Source organism: Chelonia mydas, chromosome 10, assembly GCF_015237465.2.
Source record: "Chelonia mydas isolate rCheMyd1 chromosome 10, rCheMyd1.pri.v2, whole genome shotgun sequence".
Lineage (NCBI taxonomy): Eukaryota > Metazoa > Chordata > Testudines > Cheloniidae > Chelonia > Chelonia mydas.
Genome location: NC_051250.2, coordinates 20,031,550 through 20,054,514, shown reverse-complemented (window position 1 = coordinate 20,054,514; position 22,965 = coordinate 20,031,550). Strand labels below are relative to the sequence as shown.

The 22,965-nt window shown below is 42.2% G+C and overlaps 2 long non-coding RNA genes across 2 annotated transcripts; both read left to right on the top strand.

Moving 5' to 3' along the window:
- Positions 1-8,795: 8,795 nt before the first annotated feature.
- On the top strand, positions 8,796-12,113 carry LOC122461880. The gene is made up of 2 exons (XR_006284107.1): positions 8,796-9,060; positions 11,536-12,113. It is a non-coding gene; the product is annotated as an uncharacterized LOC122461880 (long non-coding RNA).
- A 1,173-nt stretch (positions 12,114-13,286) lies between these two features.
- Positions 13,287-16,643, top strand: LOC122461879. The gene is made up of 2 exons (XR_006284106.1): positions 13,287-14,098; positions 16,052-16,643. It is a non-coding gene; the product is annotated as an uncharacterized LOC122461879 (long non-coding RNA).
- The last annotated feature ends 6,322 nt before the right edge of the window (positions 16,644-22,965 follow it).

Genomic DNA, 22,965 nt, shown 5'->3' with positions numbered 1-22,965 from the left:
GAAATCCAAAGGTGCAAACAATTCGATGTTTATTGGGGTGAACTTCCAGCAAGCATGATTCCAGTTTCCTTCCTTAGTGTCCCCCTCCCCAGCTCTGACACCACAGAGCCTTACACCTCTCTACCTGTTCCCATTCCTGCCCTTAGCCAAATATGATTCCAATTTCCTTACCCCCATTCCCTGTTCCCATTTCCCCCTTGAGCAAAACATATTCCAATTTCCCCACCCCCATTCCCTGTTCCCATTCCCACCCACACACTTCCTGATTGACTGCAGACTATATAGTAAAACTTGAGTTCTGCTTAGCTATACCTTAACCAATCATTTTACTGAAATTTAACTAACCAATCCTAACATGATTATGTAACCAGTTATATCCCACACCACCTTAATTAGTTTACACCCAGCAAAATTAATTATACAGCCGACAGAAACAATCACAGAACCAGACAGAGATTATACAGACAAACAATAGCAAAGTGGGAACTATAATGACAAAACAATACAAAAGTGAGGATTTCACATCCCAGCTATTGATAAGTGAGTTCTTGCCAGACAGGATGCTATCAAACTAAGTTTCCTTTTACATTTTCTAGGCATTTCCCTTTCTCTGGACAGGATAGTTTATCAACTATTAAGCTAAAAAAACAGAAGCCAATCCTATGAGCTACAGAATAGATGTAACCCTCTACTTATTCTAATATCTCTGTCTATTATTTTCATTTGCTAAAGTGATATCAAGTTAAAGGTATAAAGAGTGCTAGTAGTACAGAATCTTTTAGGTTTGTTAGCAAGTGTAATTTCACCTACTAGCGAGATGTTCAGCAATTACAATTCTCAACCTGAATAATAATACTTAGCTATTACATAGTACCTTACAAAGGAGGTAAGTCTCATTATCCCCATTTTACAGATGGAAAATCTGAAGCACAGGGGGTTTGAAGTGACTTGCGCAAGGTCACCCAGCAGGCCAGTATCTAGACCAGGAATAGAATCCAGATGTCCTGCGTCCTGGGCCTATCTTCAATCTGCTAAGTCATCCTGCCTCCCTGAAAATGAAAACAAAATTCTGTGATCCCCTGGATAAAGAAAACCTATTGGCCAAAATTAATATGTAACCACCCTTTTATGAAAGCAACAGTAGAAACGTGGGATAATTTATTCAGAAAGTTAAGCCCATCACATATATGCTTATGTCATATAGTTTTGATAGGACAATAAACAGGGTTACACATCTAAATGTAAGAAAAACAGAAGTTTGGATCTAAACATGAGATAATTAAAGACTTTAACCGATGCTACCAACTGACAAGATAGAAAAAGAACAGAAAATCATCAACCACCATATGTGATCAATACTACAAAGTTGAGGAAAGCAGCAGATAGGTCTCATCAATAGGGCTTTAGGGACTTTGACAGGCCAATTTATGATTGTGTATTTGTGTGTATACCATGTTTATCGCTATTTACGTTACAAAAAAAGTTCTATAAGATTTCTGTTGTAAAAGATTTGATATGTTAATAAATAACAAATCATTTCTACTTCTGTATAGATACATGCCTTTTATTCAAACATTTGGGGAGCTACTTTTACAACACTGTTTTTCTTTGTCTTCCATTTACTCTCTTTGGTCTGTGCTTTTAACTTTGGTATAGATTTTTTTTTTAAGAGAGAGGGCAAGGACCAATATGCATTGTGCTCCTAGATTCTTAGTACCAATCTGTCATATTAGAAGAATATCCAAATATAAATTAAGTTTAGAACTAGGTATTTTAGGCCACTTCCTAATTTTCAGAAAATGAGTTTTACTGGCGTAGCAATAGGACCCTACTATTTTCTGTCAGATCACACTGGAAGGAAGGTCAGATGTTGCAGGATCATTGGTTAATAAGTTACTTATTTAGATAGTAAGCTCTTAGGGGCAGGGACTGTTTTTGTTTGTACTATGCCTAGAACAATGTGGCCCTGATGAAAAGCCTCCAGGCACTACTGAAATACAAATAATTAATAAAATAGTCCCAGCAACCAAACCTATGTACAAGATGCTCAGGCAAAGAGTGAATGGATTAACAATGCTGCATTCCAAAAATTGGAAGATGAGTTCACCATGCAGCTTGCTAAGGAGGCATGGGCTGGAAGAGAGATATCTATTGTTTGCAGCAGTGGGAGACCTAGTAAGCCCTAATGCTGCATACGTTACCCTCTCATCTATTTAGTAGGTATATGAGGAGCCTTCACTTTTCACATAGTACCAAACCCCATTTAAAGAAAACTCACTCGTGCCTAAAATAAGGACACTACAGTTTGTATTCATAACACATTGATGACGTGCAATGAAGGAGCTGTGAGTGAGGGACCTGTAGCTGAGAAAGGTAGCATTATTGTCTGTTCTGGATTCAGCTTTTATCCTAGCTTCCCTGAATTGTCAGTATCTTTTCCCCTGAGAGGTGTGGTCTGATATTCAGGTATGTGGACAGAAACTTATCAGTATGTTGATAGCAGCAGCCTCAGAATATTTGTGTCAGTTTTAACGTAATATTCCAAAGTACACAGATAATTTGAAAAAACAGACCATTCTTTTTTGAAAGCTGATCACATTCTATACTTGCTGTAAGTGGAAGGAAATAACCATCTAATCCAGTTTTTTTGTCTCTTTGCATAGATACCCTGAACTGTTTAATACTTTGCAATCCTTCAATGCTTTCTGAGGCTCTCAAAGCCTTTTCCAACTACTGTATTAGAAAATTAAGCCTGTTTCTTCCTTGTTACCAATTTCCTGTGACCCATGAACTGCATAGCCACTGGCAGCTTCCATTCCAGCCCATCATCAGAGGGCACCAACTGCTCTATTAATTCCAAATATGATAATTGCACCTTAGTCCTCTCTCAATAACTCCCCTTAATCCCATGTTAACTAATTATGGCTAATCCACCTCAGACCCTGCCTCTGACAGAATATTGTCCTCAGCCTTGAAAAGATCGGGACTCCTATCACATTCTAGCCCAGAATTGATAAGGCTTTTAGCAGGGCTCTGTGTATTGTGTGATTCTGAGGCCACGAAATTTTTGCTGCACAATTATGCTCCAGAATCTGATTTTTAATTTAAAATAAAAATGTTTGTAGCTCTGATGTTACAGAGAAAACCTCAAACATTAGCTGAGTGTCATTGGTCTATATTAGGGTATCATCTGGCTGGCATTTGACCGGCCTGGCCATTCTTTTTATGGATTGGCCAGTTGCCAGAAAAAAAGTAATCTGCCAGGTTTTTTTTACATGGGCCTAACATTTTGCATTATTATCACAATACACTCAGATACCTAATGTTAAATGTTTCTGTGTCCAGCTAAAGATGCTGCAGTGTTCCCACTTCCGCAGTCTAAGGGCTTGGCTACATTTGCGAGTTAGAGTGCATTAAAGCAGCCCCGGGTGCCCTAACTCATGATGCGTTCACATTGGCAAGGCACGTAGAGTGCCCGGACTCTGCGGCTGGAGCGCTCCTGGTAATCCACCTCCACGAGAAGCATAACATTTGCTGCACCACGGCTGGAGCCTCGCAGCGCCAGTGTGGACACCGTTGTGTTATTGTGCTCTGATCGGCCTCCAGAAGTGTCCCACAATGCCTGTTCTAGCCACTCTAGTCATCACTTTGAACTCTACTGCCCTGCCCTCAGGTGACCAACCATCAGACCAGCCCTTTAAATTCTCTGGGAATGTTGAAAATCCCCTTCCTGTTTGCTCAGCCAGGTGTGGAGTGCTCTCAGCAAATCTTTCCAGGTGACCATGCCTCCATGCGCCAGGCGATCCCCAGTATGGAGCAATAGTGAGGTGCTGGACCTCATCAGTGTTTGTGGGGAAGGAAGCTGTCCAATCCCAGCTGTGCTCCAGCCGTAGGAATTACGATACCTTCGGGCAGATATCAAGGGACATGATGGAAAGGGGCCACGACTGGGACGCAATGCAGTCAGGGTTAAAGTGAAGGAGCTGCAGAATGCCTACCACAAGCCCGTGAGGCAAACCGCCACTCCGGTGCTGCCCCCACGACCTGCCATTTTCACAAAGAGCTGGACGCAATACTTGGGGGCGATCCCACCTCCACCCCAAAGACCACCGTGGACACTTCAGAGCCCAGTTCAACAAGGCAGGAGGAGGAGGAAAGCGGGAGCGAGGGTGCTGAGGAGGGAGACAGCCCAGCATCCCTAGATGCATGCAGCCAGGAGCTGTTTTCAAGCCAGGAGGAAGGTAGCCAGTTGCAGCGGATGGTGCTTGGGGAAGGACAAACACCAGAGGAGGTGCCTGGTAAGCAGCTTTTATTTTGGGAAGGAAGTTGTTCGGTGCGGGCTCTTGGGGTGAGGAGGGTTAGGGCTGCATGCATGCCTAGATGTGGAATAGGGCATTGATGTGCTCTCTCACATCACGGTAATCGGCCTCAGTGATCTCTTCCATGGTCTCATGCAGAAGCTGGGCAATCCGCTTGCACAAGTTCCTTGGCAGAGCTACTGTGCTCCTTGTCCCAGTAAGGCTAACATGTCCGCGCCACTGTACTGTGGGGGGCGGGGGGACCACTGCTGCACACAGGAAAGCTGCATATGTGCCAGGGTGGAAGCCGCATTGTAGTAGAAGACGCTCCCTTGCTTCCCAGGTCACCCTCAGCAGCAAGATATCTTCCAGGACAAACTCCTGGGGAAAATGTGGGGACAGTGTTCAGTGTAGGGGCCCCCTGCAGATGTTTGCTCTCCCCAAGGCACAGAACCCCAGAGGGCAGTACAGCTGTGAAACAATCAGTCCCCCTTCCCCCTGTGCATACTCACCATTTTGGGGCTCCTGTGGGTTGTATGCGCTCGCTTTGGGATTGGCAATTTCTGCTATTGTGTACACTGTGCTTGTCTTTAAGTATGGCCGAATCATTGCTCTATCTGGTGTGAACAATTCTGCCTCTGTTAAGTGTTGCATTTTGGCTTTACAGATGCAGCCTTGAGATCCCAGCCGTCCTTGTTATCAATGGCCAAAAGACTCCAAAGAATCAGGAAGCGGCCACATAGAAGCAAAGAGGACATGCTGCATGAAGTAATGCAGCAGTCCCTTAATGAAAATCAAAAAGCGCAGGAGTGGCGGGAGAGTGAAAGGCGGGTCCGCCTGCAGAATGCGGATTGCCGGCACCAAGGCACAGAGTGGCTGCTAAGCATCATGGAGCACCAAGCGGACTCGATACAGGTGCTCGTAGCAATGCAGGCGGAGCACTTCCGCGCCCACCCTGGCCTGCAGCCCTTGTCCCAAAACTCTTTCCCTTGTGCCCCGATGTCACCTCCAACCCACTTTCCCCAACATCCGGGTTCTTATCGCCACCAGCTGCCTCCAACACCTGCAGCTTCACCACCCAGCCCAGCAACCTACGACCCTTACCCACTGCACTCAACTCCCATCACCATGCATTTTAGCCAGCCTGAAGTGCAGCACTCATTGCACGGCACTCCAGACAGGAAGGCTGAGTATGATAACAGGACATATGCAAATCTGTGGTTGTCCCGTTCCCCACACCACCCCCTTCCCTCGTGCCACACAGCACAGAACTATCGTGCCCTTTCTGTTTCCCAAGCAGTTGTGTTTCTTTTCAATAAATGAATTTTCTTTTCAATAAATGAATTTTTTGGCTTTGAAAACATTCTTTATTATTGCATTAAGTAAAAGATACTGTAGCTCATGAAAGCAACAGGCACTGCAAGTCAGTGCATCATACGTAGCAAACACAGATTCCTTCTAACATTGGAACCACTGCACTTCACTCCCATGCAGGACACCAAACATTACTGGTGACTTTCAGACTCAAATTGCTCCCTCAAGGCATCCCTAATTCTTGCAGCCCTGCGCTGGGCCCCTCTAATAACCCTGCTCTCTGGCTGTTCAAATTCAGCCTCCAGGTATTGAACCTCCAAGGTCCATGCCTGAGTGAATCTTTCACCCTTCCCTTCACAAATGTTATGGAGGGTACAGCACATAGATATAACTGTGGGGATGTTGCCATTGGCCAGGTCCAGCTTCCCATACACACAGCACCAGCAGCCCTTTAAATGGTCAAAAGCACACTCCACAGTCATTCTGCACGACTCAGCCTGTTGTTGAACCACTCTTTGCTGCTGTCAAGGCTCCCTGTGTAGGATTGCATAAGCAATGGTATTAAAGGGTAAGCGAGGTCTCCAAGGATCACAGTAGGCATTTCGACTTCCCCTACGGTGATCTTCGGGTCTGGGAAGAAAGTCCCGGCTTGCAGCTTCCTGAACAGGCCTGTGTTCTGAAAGATGTGTGCATCATGCACCTTTCCAGACCAGCCTGCATTAATATCAGTCAAATGCCCATGGTAATCCACAAGCGCCTGGAGAACCACAGAGAAATACCCCTTCCAATTAACGTACTCGGAGGCTAGGTGGGCTGATGCCAGAATTGGAATATGCGTCCCATCTATCGCTCCTCTGCAGTTAGGGGAACCCATTTGTGCAAAGCCAGCCACAATGTCATGCACGTTACCCAGAGTCATGGTTCTTCTGAGCAGGATGCGATTAACGGCCCTGCAAACTTGCATCAACATGATTCCAACGGTCGACTTTCCCACTCCAAACTGGTTAGCGACCGATCGGTAGCTGTCTGGAGTTGCCAGCTTCCAGATTGCAATAGCCACCCACTTTTCCACCGGCAGGGCAGCTCTCAATCTCGTGTCCTTGTACCGCAGGGTGGCGGCGAGCTCATCACACAGTCCCATGAAAGTGGCTTTTCTCATCCGAAAGTCCTGCAGCCACTGCTTGTCATCCCAGACTTGCATGTTGATGTGATCCCACCACTCAGTGCTTGTTTCCCAAGCCCAAAAGCAGCATTCCACGGTGGTAAGCATGTCCGTGAATGACACAAGCAATCTCATGTTGTAAGCGTTATGCGAGTCTACATCACCCTTGGACTCCTCACTGTCAGTTTGACTGAAAGGGAAGATAGAGCACGCAGTACAAAAACCATTGAAAGATGGCGCCAAATGTGGACAGAAGCACAGGGATTGCTGGGATGCGAAGCGATGCATCACAGGGCATTGGGACAGGACCCAGAATGCCCTGCACCTCCCCTCCCCTTCCCACAACCCACAGCACCAAATGGAAAGGGGTGATCTATGGGTTAACTGCCCAAAATGCACCGCTGCCAATGCCGCTGCAAGTGCCGCAAATGTGGCCACGCCAGTGCACTTGCAGCTGACAGTGTGAACACACTGCAGGGCTTTCCCTGCTGCAGTCTCCGAGGGTTGGTTTAACCTACAGCGCTTCTACATCTGCAAGTGTAGCCATGCCCTAAATAAAAAAATGTTATCAATCTCATCTCTATGTGTTATCTCTCTAGATACGATAAGTGACTGTTGAAGAGGCGGGTTGCCATGGGCTTGCCTTGTGGGAGATGGGACGGGGGGGGGGGGGGGGGGGGGTTTGCTGGGTTTTTTTCATTTCAAAGTAACCCTGGTCTACCTCTGCAGAGAACCTTAATCAATAGCTCTGAGAGATGCAACTTGCCCCATTCATCTCATTCAAGGGTCTGTGTACTCCCCCGTTGACATAATTTGATATTTTCCCAATATAAATACGATGATATGATGGATTTTAGAATTCCTGTCATGAAATTAACCATTTTGCTGCAGCCAGGCACATGAAATTTATTCTCCCCGTGCCCTGCAGAGATTGTATGAAGCTGTGTTTTGTTCTGCAGCTTTCCACACAGGGAAGAATTAACTAAATTGCAGTGTGTGATCCCTGCCCTGTTCCATGGAGCTAAGCAACAGGAAGTTGAGGAGCAAGAACTGGACTCCAGCCTGTAGACAAGGAGCAGAGGAGACAGGAGTGTAGGCAGCCTGGAGAACAGTCCAATGGAGGCCTAGGGAGCCAGGGAGATAAACTGTTGAAGCCACCTAAAACTTCAAACAACATGATGGGAGCCAATGCCTGGGAAATAGAGCCAGGTTTCATGGAGAGCATAGTGAAAAGCCATCCCCAAAAATAATCATCAACAAATTTCATGTCAGTTAATATTTTTAATTTTGAGCCATAGTTCTGTGTGAATGTGTATTGACTCTTGACTATCTATGGGGATGTTGGGAGGCGGGAGGGGGGAGAAATTAGAACAAAGAACATTTCATGGTGAAAGAATAAGCTAATGCTGCCATGGAATTTAGGGACTGCTGCAGCAGAATTTGGTCTCTTTATGCTGCAAAGCACATGAGGTCCTGGCTATTAGATAAACCATGCTGATTTGAATTTTCCACTGTTACTGTAGGTAGGGGAGCTCCTTTAATTAGTCTTGTAACTCAGGATTGTTTAGAATAAAAAACCGGGGGGGAGTTAATTACATTTAATTACCATAAATCTTCATTTAGAAGCCATTCACAATTAATAATCACGCTTGTTTAGTAGCAGCAACTGAACAGTAAAAGTTGCAGGGAGCAAGTGATTTATATGGAATATAAGTCACAGCTTCTAAGCAAAGTGTATATGCCCCCAAGGACAGCGTTGGATGATTAAGGGAGCTTAATTCCTTTTTGTTTATTCAGAGGTTTCTCAAGAAAGACAATTCTGTTTTCTTGCCTCCTCAGGAGGTCTTGGCAAACCTGTCACTCTGCTAATCACCAAAGAAGGAATAGGAAAAAAACAAACATTCCTTAAAAATAACTTAAAGGCATGGCTGTGCCTATTGGTGACACATCAAGCAATTAAAAGAAAGACCTGTATATTCTCTCAAGTGTGAAAAACTCAGTTGGTATCAGGTTACCAATTCTAGGAGAGCAAATCTAATGATCAAGCCATGTCTATGGTATGTAACTGCTGATGAAACAGAGAAGAGGGTTTTCTGTATGCTATCTATTAATGGTCAGTTAGATAGAAAACACCTCCCCAAAGGTAGACTCGTCACTCTGAAAGGCACACCAGTGGGCATTAATATCTGTCTTAAATCAACAGCTACTGTGCAATGACCATGTTAGAGGTGATCTAAGGAAATGTCTGTGAATGAATATCTCTAGAGAGTCTGTAAAATAAATCAGGTATGTTCAGTTTGAAAGTATGTATACCTGGTTAGAAAACAAAAATTTTCTTTTCTTCAGTGCTTGTTTTATTTTAAGGGGTGTTTTTGGAAAAAGGCTGTTGAACTGTATTTTTTATATTCTGTTTGCTAACTGAGTATTTGGAGTCTCTTTTTTACTCTTTTATATCTTCCTTTAAAAAAAAAGTCTCTCTTTGTCCTAGTTCTCAGATACAAGTAAACTGGTATTAATATTAGAAGACTATAATACCACTGAATTAATCAAGATTGGACTAGATTTCAAATTACTTATGCCACTGGTTTTGAAGTTACATTTTTGGCACAAAGCAACAATTACTTTAGGAAGATGGGTTTTTTTCCTTATAAGTGCTTGTTTTTCTTTTTGGAAATAAAACTACACTTTTACATCTATTACTTAAATAATTGTTTGTAGACTGGAAGTACCTCTTAAACTTAATGTCCTAAAGCCTTAGAAGTAATACTCTTAGATTAAATATTGCAGGGTCTCTTTTGGAAATGTATCTATTTATTTGGGTAAAATACTTCAAAGAGACTTGACAGTGTGAACATTTCTAAATATGAATATTCTATATATGAATTCACAATACTTCTAGTGTGAGAAAGCATAGATATTTTTGAAGTGCCTTCCCCCAATGTTCCTATATTGCCAATTAATAAAACAAAACATGCAACTTGTTTGCTGTTAAGTAAATAGCAGATGCTTTAAGACTGTTAATTTTCTTAACACTTAAACTGGTTCCAAATCAACCCACTGGAGTGAGATTTATCACTTACTTGGATTTGTGGTTCTACAAGCAATGCTGAAAGAATTGAAAATGCAGCAGATCAACATTCTGAATATAGCTTGCACAAGTAAGATATGGGGTGAAATCCTGGCCCCACTAAAGTCAATGGGAACTTTGACATGGAATTCAATGGAATTAAAATTTCACCTCTGATCTGTAGTGAGGTCATAAAAGATACTTGACAGAAGCAGAATCTGAGTTCATAGTTCTTTCTCCTATTACAAGGGGTGACTTCACAAAGATCTAGCGCAGGGTAAGGGATGCAGTTCTTTGAAGAACTTCAAGTGCTTGTGAAGTGATCAACTTTGGCAAGAGAAAAGAATCATGAAATTGGATCCTAACAGATATAATAAAAATTTTCATTTTTTGTATTATAGTAGCACTTAGAGAATCTAATAGTATTAGTATCCATTGGACTAGGGGCTTAAATTTTGAGGATAAAGTGTCTTTTTAATGCTCTGCAGATACTTTATGTTTAAGATCTCAAATCAATTTGCATCTATTACAATGCATTTTAGTTCAATAAACATTTTCTGAATCATAAAAACATTAGTACAACTTCAGTAGTGCAGCATTATGAAGAATACTCATCTCTTGCTGTAAAAGGGCTTCTTGCTTTCCTACAGTTTTTCATAATGGTTAATGAACTGTTAATGATGCAACACTTATGAGACCACAGCCTTTTATATTGATTCCAACTGTGTATTTACCCATCTGTCTATGGTTCTCTACACTTCATTTTCTTTCATAGTAACCTACAGAGACCATTGTATACCTGTGTGCACCTGAAAGGACCAGAACACAAACATACTGATTAGCTCCTAGAGGGCTTTTGTATTACCTAGGGAAGATAAATCAAAGATTTAATTGAGTCCTATCAAATAAAAAAAAAAAAGTAAATACAACTAGTCAACATTTAAACTGTTTTCACAGCAAATTATTAGATCTTATAACTCTGAGGGTGTGTTTTGAAGCCTACAATCAGAAATGTCATGGAGACAAATCTGTCATTTTAGTCAATTTTTCCAGTAAGGCTGAACTGCTGACTTTCACATCAGTTCTTGTAGCACCCGTTGTGGTCCATCTGGCCTCACGCAATTTGGCTTTTCAGCCAGTAAATGTTCATATTCCTGACCTGAGCAAAATGGGTGCAGTTTTTCTTGAAGGGCTGTATACTGTCCTAAGAACTCCTACTGATGGTCCTAAACTTTGGTTGTTCTCAACAGCTATTTTTTTTTATCCAAATGGAATGGAGAACATGGAATTTATTTAGATAATCTTGTGTCACTCATGTAGTGATGATTATTATTAAAGGACATATACTACATTCAAGAATTTGGTTAATATTTGCCACAATTTGACTGTTTCCTCTCTATATTCAGTTACTCATCTCCTCCAACCCCCTTCATAAAAGGTATGTTACACACCATAAGAGACAGAATATTTTTTTTAAAGAGGAAAATGTGACTACAATCAACTCAGTAGTTGTTGCACCTGGAGCTACTTTAAAGTTCAGAAATGCAAGGAAATCTGTGGGATGGACCCACATACACTGGCTTTCAGTCTTGTGACTTAACCACAGATATTTTACTGTAGATTCTTAATTGGAATTTTTGCTGTTGCTTTTGAAACAGAACCATCACATTTACAACTTTTTTTTTTTTTTTTAGGTGATTCAACACTTTTTTTCAGAAAAACATCCTGTGATATAATGTCTGTAATAAAACCACTCCCCAATGAAGAAGTGGTTTTACCTGCTGCTGATTCTCCAGCTTCTGTGAGAATCATGACAAGTGAACCCAGTTTTTTTGGTCAGAGATAAAAGTCCATGGACTTATTATAACAAGCCCATTACACTCATTGCCATTGGAGAACTGGTCTTTTTTGGTGGTATCATCCTCACTGCATTGTACTTTAAATATGTAAGTGTCCCATATGCCCTGGGGCCTGTTTCTTTCTATTGGACTGATGTTTCTCATCACAGGAATTGTGTGGATGCCAGTCCGATATAATGGGCTTCTGAGAAGAAAACATCCAAGAAAATCCAGAGCTGCATGCACTTCCAGTGTATGAATGAAACTCTTTTTTATAATGGTGTCAAATTCATGTAACTTTTTATCTTTTGTGCCGCCAACTACTACAATGCCAAAGGTGAACTGAAAAAGATGTAAAGATCACCTCAATGTTATTTGCTTCTGTTTTAATCTTTTGCCTTTGTATTAAAAAATAAAGCTTCTGTTTTGAGCCAGCTAATGTGATAAATATGCAAATACAGTACTGAAGTTACAAAGAACTACTAACTTAAAGCAAGTTATATTTTGACCTTTCCAAGAAGGATTAATAGAAACTAACAGTTGGAAGACTTAAACATTCTCCACAGAGGGGGAAGTGTCTTCACATTGCACCACTGCATGGTGTAGGCACCGTAACAGTTCAGGGCAACTGCAGCTGTATCCCCGCTCTGGGCTCCCAGGTGTCACTGCTCTGGGCTGGAGCCCCCCATCTCTCTTCCTCCTCCCTGGGGTCTCTATAGCGCACACACACAGCTCCCTGCCTATACTGTGACCTCCTCAGCAAAGTCAGGATGTCTATGCTAGCCTCCTTTACTTTTCTCCTCAGAAACCATACACAGTGTAATTGCCTTTAGTTAAGCTACCACACTGCTGTTTTTAAGCAAGTGCACTTTTTCTTGAGGTAAAGGCATTAGAGAAAAGACTCAAGAATTTTAATATGTTCTTCACAGCAAAGTAAAGTGTGTTTAAGTACAAGCCAGACAGGGACTGTGGGTATGTTGGCATCTTGCTAGTCCACGCTGAAGCCCATGCTACCATATTTATGCTGTTAGTACTCTGTGTACTAGCTAGATTAAAGTATGCTTACCTCTGCTACAAGCAGAGGTGGCAAGGAAGCTCCACGCACTGTCCCCACCTGCAAGCGCCACCCCTGCAGCTCCCATTGGCTGCAGTTCCTGGCACTCAGGGCAGCCCATGGAGGCCGCCTGGCTGCCCCTACGCTTAGTAGCCAGAGATATATGCTGGCCCCTTCCAGGAGCCGGCCGCGGTGGCCAACCAGACTTTTAGTGGATGCCTGGCAACCCGAGGTGCACCATCCCCACTATCTGTGCAAGCTCTTGTTCAAAGGCTAAGAGCTGTGCTTAGTCAGAGCTGGCTTTTCCTGGACCTGGCCTAGGTATCTGTGTATAGATTTAAAATAGCTCAGCTCCATCTGAGCCAAAATCCTGAAGGTGAGAGACAGGACTGGATGGGGTGTGTCTGCTTCAAAGTGCTAATCTGGGTCTGTACCCTGCCTCCGTGCCCGTAGGGCAGGAGGTGGTGTAGTGACTTCAGTGGGGATAGGGCAATAGGATGAATGGGCTCGTCTGGCAACCGTCCCCTGCTGGAGGTGGCTGTAAAGACTGAGGGTGGGTGCTGGGGCTGCCTGACAAGGTGGGGGCAGTGAGCAAGTCCCCACTGCCGGGCAAAGCCCTGCAAGAAGTGAGTGGGGAGAGGGAAGACAGGCAGGGGCACCCACTCTGCAGAGGCCCCTCGCACCGGGAGCAGCTGCAGCGCGAAGGGGCGCGCAGCTTCCTCCCTCGAGGAGCGGGGTGTGTGTGGGAGCGGTCGTGACTGCCTAGCGCAGCGAAAGCGGCGTGGCCTCTTCTCAGGCGCGGGGAGACGTAGGAAGGGGCCGTGTCCCTTCACCTAGGGGCGGGGAGATTTCTGTCCTCCTCAGGTGTAGAGGGGCGTGTCCTCACTCAGGTGTGTGCGTGGCCGCGCCCGCCCTGAGGCGCAGCCGGCCCGGGCTATTCCCAGTCCCCTCGCCATGGCAGCTCCTGGCGGGCTGGGCCGCTGCGTGGCCGCCTTCTGGCTGGCGCTGGCTTTCGACGCGCTGGGCCTGGTCGTGCTGCTGACGGGGGTTTTCGCCAACCTTTTCTTCTCGGACCTGCTCATTTACGCGGGCGGCATCGGCATCTTCCTCAGCCTCATCTGGTGGGTGTTCTGGTACGCGGGCAACCTGGAGGTGCCGCCCGCCGAGCTGCGCGACGACGTGGGCCTGGGCCCGCCCAAGGGCCGCGGGGACAGCCTGCTGCGGGGGCTGGTGAGGGGGCTGAGCACCCGTATCTCGACCGTCTTCTCCTCCGCTCCTCGCTCCGGTCCCCCGGCCGCTGCCGCCGCCACCATGGAGCTCCAGCCCGCTGCCCGCACCCAGCCCGTCTGAGCTCCGCGCCGCCAGGTGGGACCAAACACGGCTTCAAAGTCAAAGAAACAGGGAGACGCGGCGATGGCAATGACATGGGGAGAAGGGGGCAGCGCCCCCGGGGCCGGAGGAGGGTGGGAGTGGATGCCAGTGCCCCCGCCCGAGGGACGCCCCTCTTCCTGCCCCAGGCCGTGCCCGCTGGCATCAGGAGGTGCTGTAGCTGTGGGGTTATTATGCCTCGATTTCTGAGCGGGACGAGGGTCTTGAATATGACCCCACTCCCCCCAACAATTTCTTGTTTGCTAAAAATGCTGCATAGATGAAATATTAGTCTTTATTTCCTTTCTCTCTACTGGCTCTTCTGAATTCTGAGAGGAAACCTTGTAGGTGGAGACACAACTTAAAGGAAAGTGGAGCTGGCGCGCTGCTTTATGTGAAACCTAGAGGAGGAGATAAGGGGACAGCACAGTATTGCTCCGACAGGTTACTTGGTGGCATTTAGTTTATCATTAACTATAACTGCAATTAGGAAAGGCTTTCATTACCAAATGACTTGCTTTTGTTTGCTTCAGGAGGTGGCTGTCACTGAGCTTCTGAAGTTCAGTATCTTGACTTATGGCAATGGACAGATTTTGAGTTGAAGGAGAAATAACTAAGATTCACAAATTATTAGATTTATACTTGCACTACAGAAATGAAATGCTTTGAAAGAAAATTTATAAAATATGGCTAATGTTGTTTTATCTTAAGATTGTTGTTATTACAGCACCCAGAGGTCTCAAACAGCACAGTTCCTGACTCAAAGGATTTAGGTTAGGATTTTCAAAGGGGTTAAAGGAAGTTTTGTATAAAATAGATTAGAACTATCCATATAGGTAAAACAAGTAGGTGGTATCTTTGCAAATTTAGCCTACTTTAATGAACATGAGTTCAATCAAATGTTACTTCAAATGATAAGATAGAAAAGTTCCCTGAATTTTAACTAGATTTCATATTCACCAAGTCCTATTCTTTGAAATGGGATTCATTTGTGGCTTCTATTTTTTTAGTTACCTATATGGAGCCCAGTTTATTAGTTACATTTATAGAGTCCGGTATACTTGGCACTGTGTAATAAATGAGCTCTGCCAAGTAAATAGCAGGTATCTGCTTCAAATAGCTTTTTGTCTAATTGCATCCGTGAGTACACCACAGAACACAAACTGAATTACATAAGATTCAGGGTAAAAAGAAAAGGAGTACTTGTGGCACCTTAGAGACTAACCAGTTTATTTGAGCATGAGCTTTCATGAGCTACAGCTCACTTCATCTATGCATCTGATGAAGTGAGCTGTAGCTCACGAAAGCTCATGCTCAAATAAACTGGTTAGTCTCTAAGGTGCCACAAGTACTCCTTTTCTTTTTACGAATACAGACTAACACGGCTGTTACTCTGAAACATAAGATTCAGGGTAGTAAGTTTCACCTTATACATAGTATCTTTTTTTGTGTTTTTGGTTTTTTTTCTGCCCCTTGGGTAGGAGTAGTGATGTTTGCATCTGAATTAAACTGAGTCTCCATTTCATAAGGCTCATAAAAATTGTTTTCAAGAAGTAATTGGTATTTTGTCCCATAAATGAAGAATGCTTGCTGCTGGGACAAACCTGGGAGAAATTCCTGAACTTGACTTACTGGACTGAATGTTTGGGGTAGAGATGCTGGAAAGATTAGTCTGTCAGCAGAGAATGTTTTGCACTGAAGTTGAAGACATTTAATTATTCATTAACTTTTTACTTTAATATTACTAGAAGTCTAAAAAGGTGCAAGCTTTAAGAAACTGTCTACTCTGAAACCTGTCTATATTTGTAAATTTGTAAGCAAAGTAAATCTGTTCTAAAATAAACTCAAATTTATTTAATAAAAATATTAAAGGTAAAGAACACTTTGGATAACTTATTTGCCAGAAATATAGGTAAAAGCATCAATTTTTATTTTTTCCCCCCTCTTCAGCATCCACTGAAGATATGGCTACTGATATTACTGCCGCTTAGGAAAAAACTGTTGTGGCATGTTGGAAAACTGGAAAGAAGATTTCCCTGTTGAAGAGGATTCTTTATTTATGGAATAATCTCTACTACCTTACTGGAATCTGTACCAAACAGACTTATAGAGCCATCTCTCTGCCAGATGTACATATTTCAGTGTTGGACTAGAGAATTTTAATTGTATTTATTGACAGCATTTCAAGCCATATGAAAGATTCCTCTGTTTTAAAATTTAAGTTATATTAAATTTCTCATGTGAAAACTAATTGGTTTATACTTTTAACAAAATCTTAAATAGTGTTTCATAAGTAATTTCAGCATCTCATGTATAAATACTTGTTTAAATGCCTGAAAAAGTAGGATGAAAAGCTCTCATTTTAACCAACGTATAGAAGTTAAATTACTGTGAACTTGTTTTTACTGTGGCAGTGCAATGCCTTATTTGTAAGGGTGCTTTTGGTATCCCTTTGTGAAGCAGTTTTGGAAACCGCTGATGTAAGATTATAAATGTAATAAAGTTGATCTGTTTTTTACTGTAAATACACAACTTACGGTGACCCAATGTTTAATCATTAATGTCCAAATGTGCTCCTTTTGCGTATTTTTTTAAACTGTTTTAAATATCTTAGCTGCACAGATAAAATTAGTGAGTGTTTTGACATGGCAACCATCTCTCTTCTGGGAGAACAGGAAGAACTGCTGTAATGTGAAGAAGCAGGATCGAACTATAAGAGGAAGCCTTATCCTGAAATACTGTCCTAACATTGCGGCATTCTAAAAACTACAGTTTGTTTTTTTAAAACTTGGGTAGAAGACAATTGTTTGGTAGTGCTTAACTTACACATAGTCAGTATTACTAGTTTTGATTTAATCCCCTGCCCCGGAAATACTGTTTAAAAGTAGCAGATGTAAGAATAAGGAGGAAGAGGGATTATATTAGAGCTAAGGGTAGCTGAAGACCTGTGTTGGACAGGTTCCTGCATGAGTTACTTCTCTTATCTCTCTTGCTGAATAAAGTGAGCATAGGATTCAGTCCTACCACGGGCAAATAAAGGTGGGTCTTGCACCTGCATTGGATTTCTGTGTGAATCATTCTTGTGTGCTACTTGCAAGTTGTCAATAATGATGAGTGAATTAATGCAAAATAATCTGGGTCTGTCACAACTGTGGCAGTCACACAAAAAATCCTCTCCGGTAAACAGTGTTAAGGTCTCCTTTTCTGCTGGGTACTTCCTCTTCACTTTAAAGGGATTTTATCTCAGATTCTGTCCAGGCAAATGGAATAATCTCCTTTTCCTTCCTAAAACTTCCCAGTGGCCACCTTGATCTTTCCTTCTCCGCTAATGACTGCCTGAAATAATCTGCCTTGTTTAAGGCACAAAATATATCGTTGCTTCTGCTTGCAGTACTGCAGCTGTAACATTCATAGAGGGTTTGTTTTTAAAAAAAATTACAGCTAGGGTAGGTTCAGAAGCAGGTTTTTTTTTTTAAAGTTCCTCTATTTACAGACTTAAATTTTAATAATGCAGTTGCTAGGAATGTTGAAAATTGCTTTTTGGTTCACTAGTGTGCTCTGAGCCAAGTTAACTACTTTGGGATTTGGCTAGGAAGTACCATAAGTTCTGTCTGTAAACTGGACTGCTTTGCATTAGACATACAAGGCAGAGATGTATAGTAATGTAAAACTATTTTAGGGGTTTTCCATACCTGCATTTCAGCTTCCCTCTAGACAGTCACATCTATTTATGTTAGTTACTAACCAATTTATGGGAAGAGTGAGAGGTGTCCTGCATTATCAACAGAATTAACTAAATTCTAACTGATTTATAAATCCTCATTTCATACCCTTACAGGAGTGGTTATGTGTGAGGGAGACAAAACACAGCTTGATTTTGAAGTTCCTCACTGACTTGCAAGAAAAATGAGGAATCCTTGTGGCACCTTAGAGACTACAAATGTAGTATTTGGGCATAAGCTTTTGTGGGCTATAACCCACTTCATCAGATGCGTGGAGTGAAAAATACAGTAGGCAGGTATAAGTATACAGCACATGAGTTGCAAGAATTAGTGACTGCATTTGTGAACAGTTTACTATGTAAGCTTTTAAAGCTAAATTTAATCAGTGCTTTTCTCACTTAAAGAAAGAACTGTATTTTAGAGAACAGTAGCGATCTGCAATATGTTTAAAAAGTACTTTTAACCCTTCCTTATTTTAGACACACTTCCTGATGATGGCATGGCAGGGATTTTATAAATAGTGTATTGAGAGGTGTTAGCAATTTCAAGTCTGTTATTTTACAAATAGAAAAGGCAGCCTGCTTTAATTAAGGACAATTTGATGAAGTCAGTCTTCCAAATGTTGACTTTTAAATATGTTTCCATCAACCATATTTCCCAAATGTTGTTAAGATGGCGTCTTTGAATTATGTGTTTTCTTCCTATGAATTTGCAACAGAACATCTAGCTGTAAATAAGTGGAATATTAGTTCTCTACATTTCAAATATTGTTTTTTCTAATAGAAAACCCACAATAGCACCAATAGGCCCACTGTTAAACTCCAGTGAGTAATGTCTTTAGCTATTTCTAACACTTTTCCATTTTAAGATACGACCACCATATAGATATGAAATCCTCTTCTTTAATTTCAAAATTAAACAAATGGATAGGCAGCAGGGGGGATTGACTTAAATCACTGATTTTAATCACAGTGTGCTTTACTCTTACAGATATTTTCAGGTATCAGCATGTATGGATATATACATTTAACTATTAGCATTAACACAAGTTAGGCAGATAAATCTCTCTCCACAGCAAACTTTGTCTCATATGACTCAGCAGTGAATTTTCACAATATGCATGTTAGTGCAAACCTGTCCTTTGTTAGGCTTTCAAATTATTGTTTCAGTAGAAGCTGTATTTCCAATTAAATTAAAAATGGTATTTACCTAAACAGGATTTCTAATGGCTTACTATCTATATGATTATCTTAAACATTTTCACAAAAGTAAATATCAAGCTACTATTCGTTATGTGAGAAATTATAAACTGTTACAAACCTATATGAGATTTCATTGATGCAACCAGCTTAATGCTTGTCTCTCTAAATTTTCTTAACACAAAAAATACTTGGCTAAATTTATCCACGGTATAGCTAAAATTGAAATAAGTGGAGCTATACTAGGGATGAATTTATCCAACTGTATTTGTCTGAAGTCAGTGTAAACATTGAGGAAAAAACTAGGGCTTGCGTGATTAATTTTTTTGCTCACATGAGTCAAAAAATAATAGAATACAGTTTACTTAAATATTTGTGGATGTTTTCAAAATTTTCAAATATCAGTTTCAATTACAACACAGAATACGAAGTACAGTGCTCACTTTATTTGGGATTACAACTATTTGCACTGTAAAAAACCAAAAGATAGTATATTTCAATTCACCTAATATAAGTACTGTAGTGCAGTCTATCATGAAAGTTGAACTTGCAAATGTAGAATTATGTACAAAAAACCCTTGCATTCAAAAATAAAACAATATAAAACCTTAGAGCCTACAAGTCCAATCAGTCCTACTTCTTGTTCAGCTAATTGCTCAGACACAAGTTTGTTTACATTTGCAGAAGATAATGCTGCCTGCTTCTTGTTTACAGTGTCACCTGAAAGTGAGAACAGGCATTTGCACGGCACTGTGGTAGCTAGGGTCATAAGATATTTACATGCCAGATGCACTAAAGAATCATATGTCTTCCTCCCCACCCCCCATGCTTCAACTACCATTCCAGGGGACATGTGTCCATGCTGATGATGGGTTCTGCTTGATAACCAACCAAAGTACTGTAGACCGACGTATGTTCGTTTTCATCATCATGAGTCAGATGCCACCAGCAGAAGGTTGATTTTCTTTTTTGGTGGTTTGGGTTCTGTAGTTTCTGCATCAGTGTGTTGCTCTTTTAAGAGTTCTGATAGCATGCGCCACACCTTGTCCCTGTCAGATTTTGGGTCGAGTGCTGTAGCTATCTTAAGATACCAATGTGAAATTTCTAATTTGCATTTTGTCAAATTTTCAGTGAACGTATTCTTAAAACGAACAACATGTGCTGTGCTGGGTCATCATCCGAGACTGCTATAACATGAAATATATGACAGAATGTGGGTAAAACAGAGCAGGAGACATACAGTTCTCTCCCAAGGAGTTCAGTCACAAATTTAATTAACGCATTTTTTTTTTTAACAAGCGTCATCAGCATGGAAGCATGTCCTCTAGAACGATGGCCGAAGCATGAAGAGGCATATGAATCTTTACTGCATCTGGCACATAAATACCTTGTGACACCAGCTACAACAGTGCCATGTGAATGCCTGTTCTCACTTACAGGTGACATTGTAATTAAGAAGTGGGCAGCTTTATCTTCTGTAAATGTAAATTTATTTTTCTTAGTGATTGGCCGAACAAGAAATAGGAATGAGTGGACTTGTAGACTCTAAAGTTTTACATTGTTTTGTTTTTGAGTGCAGTTATATAACAAAAAAAATCTACATTTGTAAGGTTTCAGAGTGGTAGCCGTGTTAGTCTATATCAGCAAAAAGAACTAAGGAGTATTTGTGGCACCTTAGAGACTAAAATTTATTTTTACAGTGCACATATTTGTAATAAAAATATAAAGTGAGCACTGTACACTTTGTATTCTGTGTTGTAATTGAAATAGATATTTGAAAATGTAGAAAAACATCTAAAATATTTAATTTCAGTTGGTATTCTATTGTTTAACACTGTGATTAATCACAATTAATTTTGAGTTAATTGTGTGAGTTAACTGCGATTAATCGACAGCCCTAGAAAAAACAGTAAGTCACATGACCTGTGCTGCCGGGTCTCACTTGTAGTTCTAGATATGATGTTTCACAGCCAGCTGCTGGGAGTTTTAATTTTCTCTCTTCCCATTATGTGCCATAGTGCCTTCTGTCACAGATTATTTCTTACCTTAATTACTCCTTGGGGAATTCTGTGCCAAAATTTTAAAATTCTGCACTCAATATATTATAATACTGCATATTTTACTTGTCAAAATAACGCTATATAATCATGTCAGTTTCAATTATTTTGGTAATTTATTTCAACATACCTATCAGCAACTATGTAACAATACAGACCCCCAAAAATTCCTCCAGGAGTATAGAGATAAGGAAACCTTTATGACAACCCCGTTCCTATTTCTCTGCCCCCTCCTCCTAGAGCCAAGCTGTGTGGTGCCCCCCCAGCCCAGACACTTGCATGCACCTCCTACTCCCCAGAGCCTAGTTGCAGGGCACCCCCAGCCCAGACACCCACACCACATAGTGATCCCAAGGCCTGACACTCGCGCACACACACATCCTATTCCCCAGAGCCCAGCCATATCCCCCCCACCCAGCCCAGACATTCACACACCCTCCCTGCCAGAGCTGAGCTGTGGGCCCCCCCAGTCCAGACACTTGCATGCACTCCCCACTCATACCATAGTTGCGCATCCCTCTGTTGCCGGCACCCAGTGCCGAGAGGCTAAACACCAGCTGAAGTTGGTTCGCTACCCGGTGTGCTACACCCAATAATCACAATGGGGTGGAGAAGCAGAAAAGTCTTATTTGAAGCTTCAAATAGGTACAGGGAGAATAGAATCTCAAATCCTGTACACAGAGCAGGAAGTTACACAGGCTTTTATACATCCTTTTTCCCAGCATACTTATCCAATAGCAAGCTGCCCTAAGTATCCATATAGCCAGCCAATCCAATTCCCAGCTAGTGCCCTTGTGCTCTGTATCATTTCTTAAACCATACATAAAGCTGTTTTGTTCGGCATTGTTCTTCCATATCTGCCCTGTTTGGCCTTGCTTAGTTTCAGGCAGTCTGACTCTGCAACATATTGTTGCAGATCCTCAGCATAACTGCTGTGAGTGCCTCCAGGCCGGGGGGGCCAAGGACACTTGGGCCTAGTACGCAGAGCTGCTGCGAGTGCCTCCAGGCGGGAGGGGGGGCCAAGGACACTTGGGCCTAGTGCGAGGGGGCTTCATCGACACTCGTGGTCTTCCATCCCCTCGAGTTACCTAGTGGCCATGCCCCAGTGTCCCCAACAATTTGTACTTTATTTATACACACCCATCACCCACTTAAACCACACACCGGAACTAAGAAACTAGAGGTGTAGCCAAGATAGAATGAAAACCCTTAATTCCTTGTCTTCTTGCTTAAAAAGGATATAATGGGAAAAGATGATAGGTAGAATGAGGTAAGATGCCCCAGTATTCTCAAAAACCAAAATAGGGTTACAACTACTTTTTTACCCTTATTGAAAGTCCCTTCCTCCACCCTAAGCAGAGCTGAGATATGCCTGCAGGGAAGCTTTCCCTGCAGATAGAGAGCAGACTTCATTCATCAGGGGTATCTCACTATGTGATCTTGAGCAAATCACTTATTCTCTGTATCTCAGTTTCCTATCTGTAAAATAGCAATAATAATCTGATGCCTTCAGCAGCACTAATAGATCCACACAATTTTTTTAGAATAGTGTATGGTGGTTTTCAAATATTCAAATTAACTTATTACATTATAAGCAAAACCAAGCATACATGAAACTCTGCAAACCTTGGCAGGTCTGGGGAACAAGCTTTGGGGGGAGGGATAGCTCAATGGTTTGAGCATGGAGCAAAAATTGGGGATGGGTCCTGCTTTGAGCAGGGGGTTGGACTAGGTGACCTCCTGAGGTCCCTTCCAACTCTGATATTCTATGTTCATTGGGCTTGAAAGGTTGGGAGGGGTTTCTGATATTACCCTTGTAATGCTAACTCAGTGCAATCCATCTCATTTTACTTTGCTCCTCAGCTCCTGAAGGCATAAGAAAACAG